The following is a 12,861-nucleotide window of genomic DNA, read 5'->3' on the forward strand; positions in this document are numbered from 1 at the left end:
GCCATCCATGTTTTCAAAGTTAGCGTGTGAGGAATTTAATTTTGGTAGGGAAGGTGACGGAATTGAAGTTGATTTTTTATGTGATAATCAAAAAGCAAGTAATCATGTGTCAACAAAACAGTTCAAAATCAACGAGTATAATCAATTAGTAGTTGAAAATAATAATAATAATAATCTAATTAAAGATAGATAGAGATGCAGTGATGCTATTAAAGCACGATTACCTGATTTGATCCAACTTCTAATGAAAAAGACTCTATGCGGACATATCGATCTTCTTTCCATGCATATCTATTTCTTTTTGGCACCGGTAGTAACAAATATAGGTTAAACGAACACAAAGAAATTAAGCATTTGTTAAGTATTATGTGGGGATGAGAACTGATGGTCACTTGTTGATATGAAAAGGACATAGGGATTTTGAAGCTTATCCTGAATTTGCTTGTGGTTAGGTTTACCACTACATTCCGAAATGGCGGTATTTAATTATATCTTTAATGTATATTACCAATTGTTAATAAAATTCATAAAGTGGACTTGATGAAAATAACATTATGTTATAATATTATTTATAGTTTACTTGATTGACATCACATACGTAATACGGTATCCAAATGCATGGAGGAAAATCAACAGAACTGGGGTGTTTAGGTGAGAGTGAGAATTGATGAAGAGAGGATATATATGAGGCTTTGCTTTGAATTAGAATTCAAAGGATGAAATTAAGAATTGAAAGTGATGGCGCGCGCGTCGTTGTTGTGTGTGGGGCACATGGGGTTTTGTCATTTAGTGTTTGTATATATAGACATATAGTAACTCTGGCAAATTAAAAGAGTTTGAAGTTTAAACAGTGTATACGACGTTCAACTACCACGAATGAACACATATGTTGATGATTGGCAGTTTCATTTGTTTGCTTGTAACCCTTTCTTGCTGCTCCCGGCGATCATGCTTCTTTGGCACAATGCTTTCATTTGTTTTTGTTTGTTTCGGATTTTGTGTTCAGATTCAGAATCAACATTCAACATCCATGTGCATCTACGTCTTGATTTTGTTTCATTCTACCATCACCATAATTACGGTTAACAAATGGAGATGTTAATGGAAAGGACATAGGCTTATGTCCTAAAATGAAAACTTAAGTTTAATTAACTTCATAAAGTTGATAATTAAAAATTATTATATAATAATTTAATTAAATTTATTAAATTAGTTAACGATTTTTAACTATCAATTTTAGATAAAATTAACTTCACCTGAATTTTATCTAATTGATTTTTAGGATTAGTATTATTAAATTATTTTTAAAAATATTAAAAAATTATCAAAATTTATTTTTGACTATTAGTTATTAATATTTAAAATATTAAATAAAATATATTACTAAATTACTAAATTAAAAAAATTAAATTAATAATTAAATAATAAAAAAAATTTATATTTCTCTAGTATTTCTCTTATTTCAATAATAGTGATATTAAAAACACAAAAAAATAAAATTTATGTTATAAATATTAAATAAAATAATTTTTAATTATTTTTAATTAATTTATTTTAATTACCAAATATTTCAATTTCAACATGTGTGGAAATCATTTATCTCTTTCGAAAATGAAATGAGAGACAAATGTTTAATAGCGAGTTAAAGTCAAATTTGACTAAATCAACATAGGAGGACAAAATGAAAATGAAAATGAAAATGAAAATGAAAAATATATCAATCATCCACCGGTCCTAGAAAAGAGGGCAAAAGATACTGTCATCTAAACTTATTTTGATTGTAATTTTAGTGTGTTTTTTACATTCATACTTACATATAATGATGTGTTACCAACTTACCATTTCTTTAAATGAATTTAATGCACATAATAATATTATGAATTATAATATTATTAATTCATCAAATAATAATACATCTTGATATGCAACTTGGATCGGCTGGGCTTCTCACGCTACAAGAAAACAGGTCTTTTGCCACGTTTTTAAAGTGTGGCGAAAAGCTGAAAAAAGCGTGACGATAACTTTTTGCCACGCTTTTTGAGCTATCGCCACGCTTTTTGCAGCATATTGTCACGCTTTTTGTTTGCCACGCTTTTTTACAAACTGCCACTTGGAAAAGCGTGGCTGTAGGTGGGAAATACGGCCACGCTTTAAAAGCGTGGCGATAGGTAGAGATATGGCCACGCTGTAAAAGCGTGGCGGTAGGGCAGATCTGGCCACGTTTTTCATGCGTGGCAGTAGACCAGATATGGCCACGCTTGTAAAGCGTGGCAAAAACAGGAGATAAGGCCACGCTTTTAAAGCGTGGCAAAAGGGTGGTAGTAAAGGAGGTACGGCCACGCATGTAAAGCGTGGCGAAAGCGTGGTAGTAAAGCTTAGATATAGCCACGCTTTCTAAGCGTGGCTATAGACAGATATATGGCCATATGGCCACGTTTTTAAAGCGTGGCAAAAAAGATGGTCAGTAACCTAGTTCCCTTTTTAATCTTCATAAATAAAACCTTACATGAATTCATAGATAATTTTTAATTTAGTCAATGACCAATAATCAAATAATCCAACTTTCATAAAATTGTCACCAAAATAAGTGTGTGATCACATAACAACATACACTAACAAAATACCAAAAGTTAAAATCATAACTACTCATGAATTCCTACTACATGAATTAGAATTCCTAATTAAAGTCTTCTTCAAAATACCAAAAGCGAAAGTCATAACTTCTCATGAAATTCCTAATACATGAATTAGAATTCCTAATTAATCAAAGTCTTCTTGTACTTCATGCCAAGATATAAAAACTTCATGTATCATTGCAAGGTAAATTGTTTTGACCTGTGCCCTGCAAAATAAAAAACACAAATGAACAACGACAAATGAAAAATGGATGATGCAATAAACTTCAGCCCACTAATTTTTCTAACAATCAGATTTGACATCAAACTTAATTTTTGTAACATAAAAAGCGTTCTAACAATCAGATTTAATTTTGCTACATATATCCACTAATCTGCCAAGGATTTTGAAAATCTCCTTTATATTTGATATCAAACAAACAACTTATTGTTCAATAAATAAATATGATTTATAGCATTAATAAAAATGTGATACAACATTCATGTTCTTTCAGCCAATGTTAGATATTCTATTGTTGAGCCAAGCCTAAACCTAACAAACTAAAACTGAAACATATATTACTTATTTTTAACAAAATAAAGATGTGAATGTAGCATAAGGTCTCTGGCAGCAATTTAATTTTGATCATGCGCCTACACAATATGATGATATCAGCCAGTACTATTAATATCTCTCTATCATTTCACAACACACTGAAATTTGAATCGTGCATTTAGAATTTTCAGATAGAAGGAACCAATAAGTGAAATAAGTGAAAAAGAAGATGCAAAACAAACAACAATGGCAACTAGTTCGAACCTTCCAAGTTCTAACAAACTTAACTCTTTCCACCAGTCATAGTTATTCAAAATCATATTAGAACCTTCCAAGTTCGAATTCAGCAACAACAAACAAAATTGAAGTACTTGGTTATATTACAACATTTTTATTAATAAAAATATTATAATTTTACCTACATCATCTTTGTGTGGAATGTGAGTTGATTCGGAGGAGCGAGGAATATTTTTTGCTTTGCTACTTAAGGTATCCAAAGGAGAATCTTGGGCAGCTTGAACTAAGGCTGTTACCTCTTCATCACTCATTCCAGGGTTGAGTTGGTGCACCAATACCTTTAATAAACCACATACACCATCCATCTTCTTCTCTAATGATGAGACCTTAGTGTTATACCAAGTTGCACGCATGACATCAATAACAAATTAATATATGTATTTAAATTTGCATAAACCAACCTTAATTACTGTCTTAATCCGTTCCACAACAGCAACAAAATGGTAGCACAGCAGAAGTTGAATTAGAGAGGTAGCAACGTCAGCGAACAGCTACTTAGCAGCAGCAGATTATCATATTACCACAGGAGCAGCAGAACAAAGAAGTGGCAATAGTAGTGGATAGATAACTATCGAAAGCCTGAACAAAAATAGACTAAGACTTAAGTAAATATTAAAATATAAATATGTTTAATATTTTTTAGTATAAATAAATCATTTTTTAACAAATAAATTTTATTAGTAATTATTCACATGTTCGATCATGAGATAAAATAAAACAATTATCTCTCCTCAAGTGGCTCCAAACATCTAACACTATAATAAGCTACATTGAAACCCAACAGATAATTAAAAATAGCAAGAGAGTAGAATGTCCTTAAATGACCTAATTCATTTAATAGTATTTAATAGCATTCCCAATTTTAAAATATTATTATTTTAAATCTGTTTTTTCTTAGACAAAAAAGTGAAGGGATAACCATTTTTATCTAAAGCTTTTTTTTCTATATAAAAGAATTATACAACAAAACTTACTTAAGTTGGTCAAGTAATTAATTTATTGTCTATTTAAGTAAGTGTTAAAAAATTGAGTTCCTTCTTATATATATAATAATCTATTGGCTAACAACAAATTTTAAAAAGAAATTTGTGACGAATTAACAAATTTTTAAAAAAATTGTAACAAATTAGTTCTTACCCTTATAAATTGAAAGATGCTATGAAAAATAAAAAACTGTATATAATTTTATAAAAAAAATAGAATGACATTATAATTATAAATATAAATAAATGATATAAAGGAAAAAGGAAGAAGAACAGTGAAATGTGGATGTATGTGCTCCAATTTATGTGGCGTGGAAAAAAAAAGGAAAAAAGAAAAAAAGAAAAAAGAATAATGAAAGTTTTATGTTCAGTGTGGATGAAGCTACTACTATGGTCCAGGCTCCACACCTTTTAATTTCCTCACACACCTTAAAACTAAGCAATAAATTGCAAAATCTGTGACTAATGGCAGAGAAGACTGAGTAGGGAATGACAGAGACGAAGGCACCAGCAGGGAGGAAAGACCAAAGCCAAAACAGTGGAACCTCTTCAAACTTGTTCTTCTTCTCTCTCAATAGCTTCAGTGTTGTTAGTGGTTGTTACTGCAAAAATAATACTTCCAATGTTATTCTATATATTTTCAGGCTTTTTTTTTGGCTAAAAGAAAAAAAAAGGACGTGTGTACTATACTTGAATTAACAATAGACAATATAATAATAATGCATGATTGAAAAATGCAAATACAAATTCAAATGGCTGTTCAGAATTTCAGATTATATTAGATAATGGCAGCACAATGCAAGCATCAGAAATCACATCAAAGTAGGGACACAATGTTTTCTATCACAAACAAATGAATAACCTCAATCTCTCAGAATTAGCAGAAATCCTTCTCACTGAAAACATCAATTTAATTTCTATTTACTTTCAGATATCCAATGTTTTAGGCCACAGTCCCATGTGCTTTTGTACAATGTGAAATTAATTTAATTATTTACTTAATAGTGAAAAGAAAATGAAAAATAAGATCCATGAATAATTGTTGCAAAAGAATCCAAGTGCAATTGCATGATCACACAACAAAATCAGAATGATCAAACAGAAATAAAATCAAATGAGATGAAAGGGGAACCTGGGAAGCAGGAAATTGGAGCAGAGGAAGGGAAGGGAAAACAGTAAAATCAGCAGCAGCCAATGATTAAGGATGTAATGAGCATGAATGCATAATAAGCACAAAGAATCGCAACAAGGAAACGAGTTGCTAACACATGGCACGAAGCAGCAACACTTATTAAACAGCAGCAGTATATAGCATGTTTCCCAGGTTCAAGCAAGTAGCAAACAGAATTCATATGACTTAACCAGTTCCACAAACTGAAATCATTGCAGTTCATATAATATGGACCAAGCAACAAGCAGAGCAGAACTCAGCAACAACAAACCAAGAAAAATTAATGAAACAGTAACACTTCTACAGCATCTATTTTGGACAATGAAAAAAAAAATACAACAAAAAGCAATCACAAGTCCAGAAATCAACACCAAAACAGCACAATAAACAAGTTTATCCAGGGCAGCTTTTAGAGGAAAGACAAATTCATTTTGAACAGCAGCAGTAAACAAAACAAAACCTACATCCACTAACCAGCTCAGATTCTCTAACCACATAATTCAACTAAACTAAATTAGTTGAACTAAACAAGCTAAACAGAATGAGCTAAACCAGATTAATCAAACACAAATAAAATCAAATGAGATGAAAGGGAACCTGGGAAGCAGGGAATTGGAGCAGGGGAAGGGAAGGGAAAACAGTAAAATCAGCAGCAGCCAATGATTAAGGATGTAATGAGCATGAATGCATAATAAGCACAAAGAAACGCAACAAGGAAACGAGTTGCTAACACATGGCACGAAACAGCAACACTTATTAAACAGCAGCAGTAAATAGCATGTTTCCCGGGTTCAAGCAAGCAGCAAACAGAATTCATATGACTTAACCAGTTCCACAAACTAAAATCATTGCAGTTCATATTAACAGTCAACATAAGATGTCGAAAATCATAGGAGAATATAGTGAATAGAGTGCACCTTTGTGGCTTTGTCATTCCAGAAAAAAACCACGTACGTCCACAGCATCGCAAGCAACGCGTGTTCAGCATTATCATTTAACCAAGAAATAACATGCGATCAGAGAGAACGAATCAGAGAAAGCCCTAAAAGTAAAAACAACGGAAAAATCGAGAAAATAAAAAGAGGAAAATCGATCATACCTTTGGAATTCGAGGGCTTGGAGGAGAAGAAGAGGGAGGAGCTTGCCGTTGCCCATGTTTGCTGGAGCTTGAAGGTGAACAGAGAGATCCACAATGACTCAAAGAAGAACAAGAAAGAGCCAAGGTGAAGGCGAACGGCGAAGGGCGAAGGGCGAAGGCGAAGGCGAACGGCGAACGGCGAAGGGCAAAGGGAGGAGCTCTCTGTACGTAGTTTCGAAGGTGAAAGAGAGATTAAGGTTAGTGGTTTCGAAGGGGAAAGAGAGATTAGGGTTGGGGACCGGGTTGGGGGCCGGGCTTGGGCCGGGTTAGGATCCGGGTTTGGGAGCCGGGTTTGGGTCAATCGGTTGGGGCCCCTCTCGCCACACTTTTAAAACGTTATTGTTGCTCTCTACGAAGAAACTTTTGGCCACGCTTTTAAAGCGTGGCCAAAATGTACCAGCATATAGCCACGTTTTGTAAGCATGGCCGTAATGAAACCCTGTCGCCACGCTTTTAAAACGTCCTTGTTTCTCTCTATGGCCATACTTTTGAAGCGTGGCAGAAAAAAACCGTGGCCTTTTCTCTAATCAATTGCCACCCTTACAAAAGCGTGGCCGTTGAACCTTTTCGCCACGCTTTTAAAGCATGGCAAAAAAAAGTGGCCAAATCTCTAATCTATTGCCACCCTCATAAAAGCGTGGCCATTGACCACTTTTAGCCATGCTTTTGAAGCGTGCGCGTGGCCATAGGCCTTTTTTTTTGTAGTGTCATATGGTCTCAATCGTTGTATAACAGCCATTTAATTTACCCCATTCATAATAATTATAATATTTTATACAGAAACTCTAGGGCCAGTAGTTGTTAATAATTTTGGTCATAATTTAGCAATATAATTATTAAATTATTTTTAATAAATAAATTTTATTAATATTTATATATATAATATTTGAAAATATAAATTTAAATTATATTGACTTATATATATAAATTTTGATAAATATATATAAATTATATATTTTTTATGTATAAATATCTATAAATATGAGTATAAATTATTATTAACTAAATAATAATCTAAAATGATAATATTTATTCATCACATATTAAAAATACACACCTAACTTTTAAGATAATTGAGGTGAATATATATTTAACAGGTCTATAAAAAATTTTGCATCAAACATTTTTATCTTTAAAAAAATTTTATTACGTTAAAATATCTAAACTTTACAAAAATAAAATCTTTAAATAAAAATGTCTGACGTAAAAGTTTTTAGGACATATTTGAGTATATATTTTATATTTTAAATTTGTCAATATATACATGCTACTGGCCTAGTGGGTGTTGGATCATTTTTATCGAAAGAAAAACGAATCCACTTTGGGCGAAGGAATAGTTTTCCTCATCATTAAAAAAGATTTTTTTCCCCCCGATATTTAGTTAGAAAACTCAATAACCACAAACGAAGAGTAAAGTATTTGTATACGATAATATGTATGATTTGCTAACAAAATGGTACCAAATTAAACCACTTACAAAAAGCCAAACATCATAAACAAACAGCCTCGTACAAAAAATAAAAGTAAAAACACTGCCCTAAACCAATACAATAAGGCAAAAATCCAACCATTCTATAGCATTGCCATTAAAAAGAAAATCAAATTTTTGTTATTAACTAAAAAGTAGAGACAATACTCGAGAATATTAACACCGAAAATGCCTATTATCAATTACCTAAACTAAGCTTCTTCTCCTCATGTCAGTGATGCACTATATCGTCCAAAATAAAACTTCATTCTCTAGCATTACTTTATACGTTTATATTTAAAAAAATCTGATTATTCATATGTGCTATGTAAGAATAAAAGTACAAAATATCCGTCTTGATTTGTTATTTTAACTTTTTTTAAAGATAAAAATTCACATATAATTATCTTGTGAAAATAATTATTAAAATTTATTAAATAATTTAATATATTTATTTAAATTATTATTTAATAATTTTTAACCATCAATATTATAAAAAATACAAATTAATGTGTGAGAAACTTTTTTTAAAACTTCAAACACCTAATTTTACTTTGCTTCATTAACTATCACCCCCAAATTGAGAATTCAATGCTTTCATGGCCAATGAATTATATTTATAACTCAAATAGCATAATCTCCATACTCATTATTTAAGAGATTGCGAATTCGAGTTGCTCTATTTTTTTTTCGTAAATATATATATGCTTTCATGAGAGCAAGAGTAATATGTAAGGTTGCATCTCATAACTCATTATAATATTATTACTTTCAATTAATTCTTTTTACATAATATGGAAAATTAAAGGAGGTGTCTCTTCGCCTTCATTGACTGAAGCACATGAATTAAACAGTTTGCATGTATTACTATTGACTGAAATGAAGGAAATGACGAATCAAACAATAAGATCCTAACCTTTTTACCAAGGGACAATATATGTTATCTAGTAATATGCCCTTTAATGCGCCCCCAATGCTACCCTAATTTTACCAAAAGTTAAGAGATAATTTTGGATTATACATGTAAGAGAGAGATATTTTATAATTTGTAGGTAGCTATTTATATAAAAATGTGTTTATAAAAGATGATAACTAATATGTGAATCACGTAATTTTTATTTATCTTTTCTAGAACTCCATTTCCTAATTAGAGGTTTAGTGGTTTATGAAAAAGAAATGCAAGCAGTATTCCTGAAAACTTGCCTATCATTATCTTTGGCTAACCCAATTAGTCATATTCTATTAGTTAAACTTTAATTAATGACATGATCCACTAAATACCGTTTTTTTAAATAATAAATATGGTTCCTCTTATTTTAACAATATTGTTTTTTGTAAAATGATATAATAAAAAATAAAAATAACAATAACAATATCAGCACTTTGTTTATGGGAGGGAGGAGGAACCTAGTCCTGGCACCATTAATTAAGAAAAATAAATAATATTTATCATTTCAGTTTTAAAAGATGATATCATAATTATCAAATTAACTATATTTTTTAATCATACACAATTATTAAAATAAATATTAAATTTTATTAAATATTTGCAAATTAAAAGAAGACAAAAATACATATTATTAATCACAATATAGTATCCTTTTATAGTTATATGATATTTCTCATTAAATACATAAAAATATATAATAAGTGTAAATTAATTAATAAATTATTAAAAATAAAAAATAATAAGAGTAAATTACTATTTCTACCCAAAAAAGTTGAAGACGTTGACATATCTACCCATAAAAAAAAGAAAATTACCATTTGTACCCATAAAACATGAGTTCTATATAACAAAATTATCCAAACACTAAAAAATCATATAAAAACCCAAATTACCCTTATCATCATCCGCATCATCTTTTCCCCACCACCACCACCACCACTAACCCTAACCCCATCCTCTTTCTCTCTCCTTCCATTTTTTGAGCTCGTCGCCGCCGCCAGAGTCTGTCAACTCTGCGAACTCCTTCCTCTCTCTCTCTTTCTCTCTCTTTCCTTCTATATATTTTGCTTCTCTCTCTTCTACTTCTTCGAATGGTTGCGTGATGTAGGTTCAGTGGTCTCTGGGTTTGTAGACTGGAGAAGAACGGGTGGAACTGCGGACTGGACAGGGGCTGAAGCTCTATGTCAGCGAGAGATGGAGGGCTAGCTGGAAGGGGTTGGGGCAGCGGTAGCGATCAGGCAGTGGCAGCGGCTCTAGGGTTATTAAAGGTGGCAAAAACAGAAGGCGACGGTGGTCCTGGGCTCGTGGAGGTGAAGCAAGGGGAAGAACAAGAAAGAGAAAGCGAAAGGGTGGAGAAGGAAAGAAAGGGGAAAAGGACGCGGCGGCGGCGAGTGGAGGTTGGGTGGGACTTGATGGCGCCAGCGACTGTTGAGTGCCGCGACGGTGGTTACGCAGAGGAGCTAAGAAGGGGCGAGAGAGAGGAAGAAGAGTGGAAATCGGGTGAGGGGAGACAACTTGGTGTTCGCCGGTGGTGGTGCGGTGGTCTCAGACAATTTGCTTTTTCTATTGTTGTTGTTGTTGTTGTTGTTGCTTTATGTGAAGAAGATGATAATGGAGGTATAGTGGTGGTGGTGGTGGTGATGGTAGTGATGAAGGAAATGAGGTGGTGGTGCCTTTGAATTGAGTGATGGTGGTAATTAGGGTTTAGGATGGTGGTGAAGAAGAATTTCGGTGGTGGGTTTGGGATTAGAAAAATGGTGGTGTGGAGTAAGTGGTGGTGTGGAGTAAGTGGTGGTGGCGGGGGTAATTTAGAAATTTCAAATAATTTTTTTGGATTTGGATAGTTTTATTAGCAAAAGTTTATGTTTCATGAGTACAAATGATAATTTTCTTTTTTTATGGGTAGATATGTCAACATTTTCAATTTTCGTGGATACAAATGGTAGTTTACTCAAATAATAATTAATTTAATACAAAATAAAATTTAAAAATACTTAATTAATTTAACAAATGATCCAAGTTGAATCTATAATCCGCCAGGTCAATTATCGATTTGATTATAATAAGTAATAACTATAGACTATTAGACTATATATTTTTATAACTAAGTTAACTAACTTTTATTATTATTATTATTATTATTATTATTATTATTATTATTATTATTAAAGGTTGTGGTAGGTTTAGAGAAGGGGGGTTGAATCTATGCTTGTTATGACCTTTTAAATCAAACTTTCAATTTTGATTCTGTTTTGTACTCAGCAGCGAAAATTTATGAGACAATTTATTTTTGTCTCATGAATATCAAAAAACAGAACACAGCAGAGAAGAGAAAAGCTAACATCAGCATATATCCTGATTCGGTTGCCTTGTGCTGTGCAACCTACGTCCAGTCTCTTCCACAACAATGGAGGAATTTTCACTATAGTTAAAAGTATTACATACACCAATTTTACACTCGAGTTCTAATCTAACTTGACATTGGCTATGCTAACACCTAACTATTTACTCTTAGTGCTAACCCAACTAAGAAAGGGATACCTTATAGGTATAAGATACAAGACACTTAACCAACCTAAAGAAATCAGAAAAATAACTCTAGACTTTTCTCTCAAGTGTATCACTCAACCTTTTTTCACTCATGGCTTTTACTTGAGCTTTCTCACAATGCCTTTTCTCACAAGAAATTACAGAAAGATAAACATGGAAAAGTACATCACAATCTGTAAAACATGAAAGAGATTGACTTCATCAGCAACCTCTTTGCTATGTGCAAAATCAGATTTGCAAACCTCAGATACAGTTCTTCAGTATTGGCCGAATGCTTCTTTGAAAGAAAGCATTATCCAAGTAGAGGAACTTCTTTGCAGAATACAACTTTCAAACTCTGATTTTCTCTCCTTAGTTCTGAATTACCAGAAAGCTTCTTTTTATCTCCTTGCATGTTCCTTGGTTGCTCACCCTAGGTCAACTTATTGAGTCTTGAGTTTCACCAACCCACAAACTCACTTTTTCTCATTAAACATCAGAGTAGAAACTTTGCTTCCGACTTCTTCATCTTGACTGAAAGTCATAAAACAGCAACCACAAAAGTCTTCCAATGGTCAACTTAATCTGAGCCCTTGAAAACCAACTTGGTCCCCAATACATGTTTGAGACCGTGAATTTACAACAGAGAAGAACAGAAATCCTCTTTTCCATATAGCTCAAAACGGAGTGACAAAGAGTTGAAGATGAATAAAAGAAAGTGTATTGCATGTAAAAGAAAATGAGTTACCTTTAACCTAAACTTGATTTGGTTTGAAATGGTTGATTAGACTTCTGTCTTTCAAGCTTAATCTCTCTCTTTCTTTCTTCTTCTGTGAATGGCGTGTGGAAGAAGCTCTTTCTCTTTCTTCTGTGAGTTGACTAAGACAGAGAAGTGTACATTGCTTTTGGTTGAAGCACATGGAAAGAGTTTGAACTGAGTGAAGTACTAGGGCTTGGGTCGGAGCACTTCATTTTGCCTGTTTTGATTTTTCCAGCCTTGTTTCCTTATAAGCTTTGTTTATATTATTGACCCACCAGCCTTGCTATATTATTTTTCATTCCAATTGGGCTGCTAAACTAAGTTTTGGCCTGCAACATATTTATAAATAATTAGTAACATATAATTATTAATTAATCAACACTAATTATTTATCT

Source organism: Arachis duranensis, chromosome 5 (assembly GCF_000817695.3).
Source record: "Arachis duranensis cultivar V14167 chromosome 5, aradu.V14167.gnm2.J7QH, whole genome shotgun sequence".
NCBI lineage: Eukaryota > Viridiplantae > Streptophyta > Magnoliopsida > Fabales > Fabaceae > Arachis > Arachis duranensis.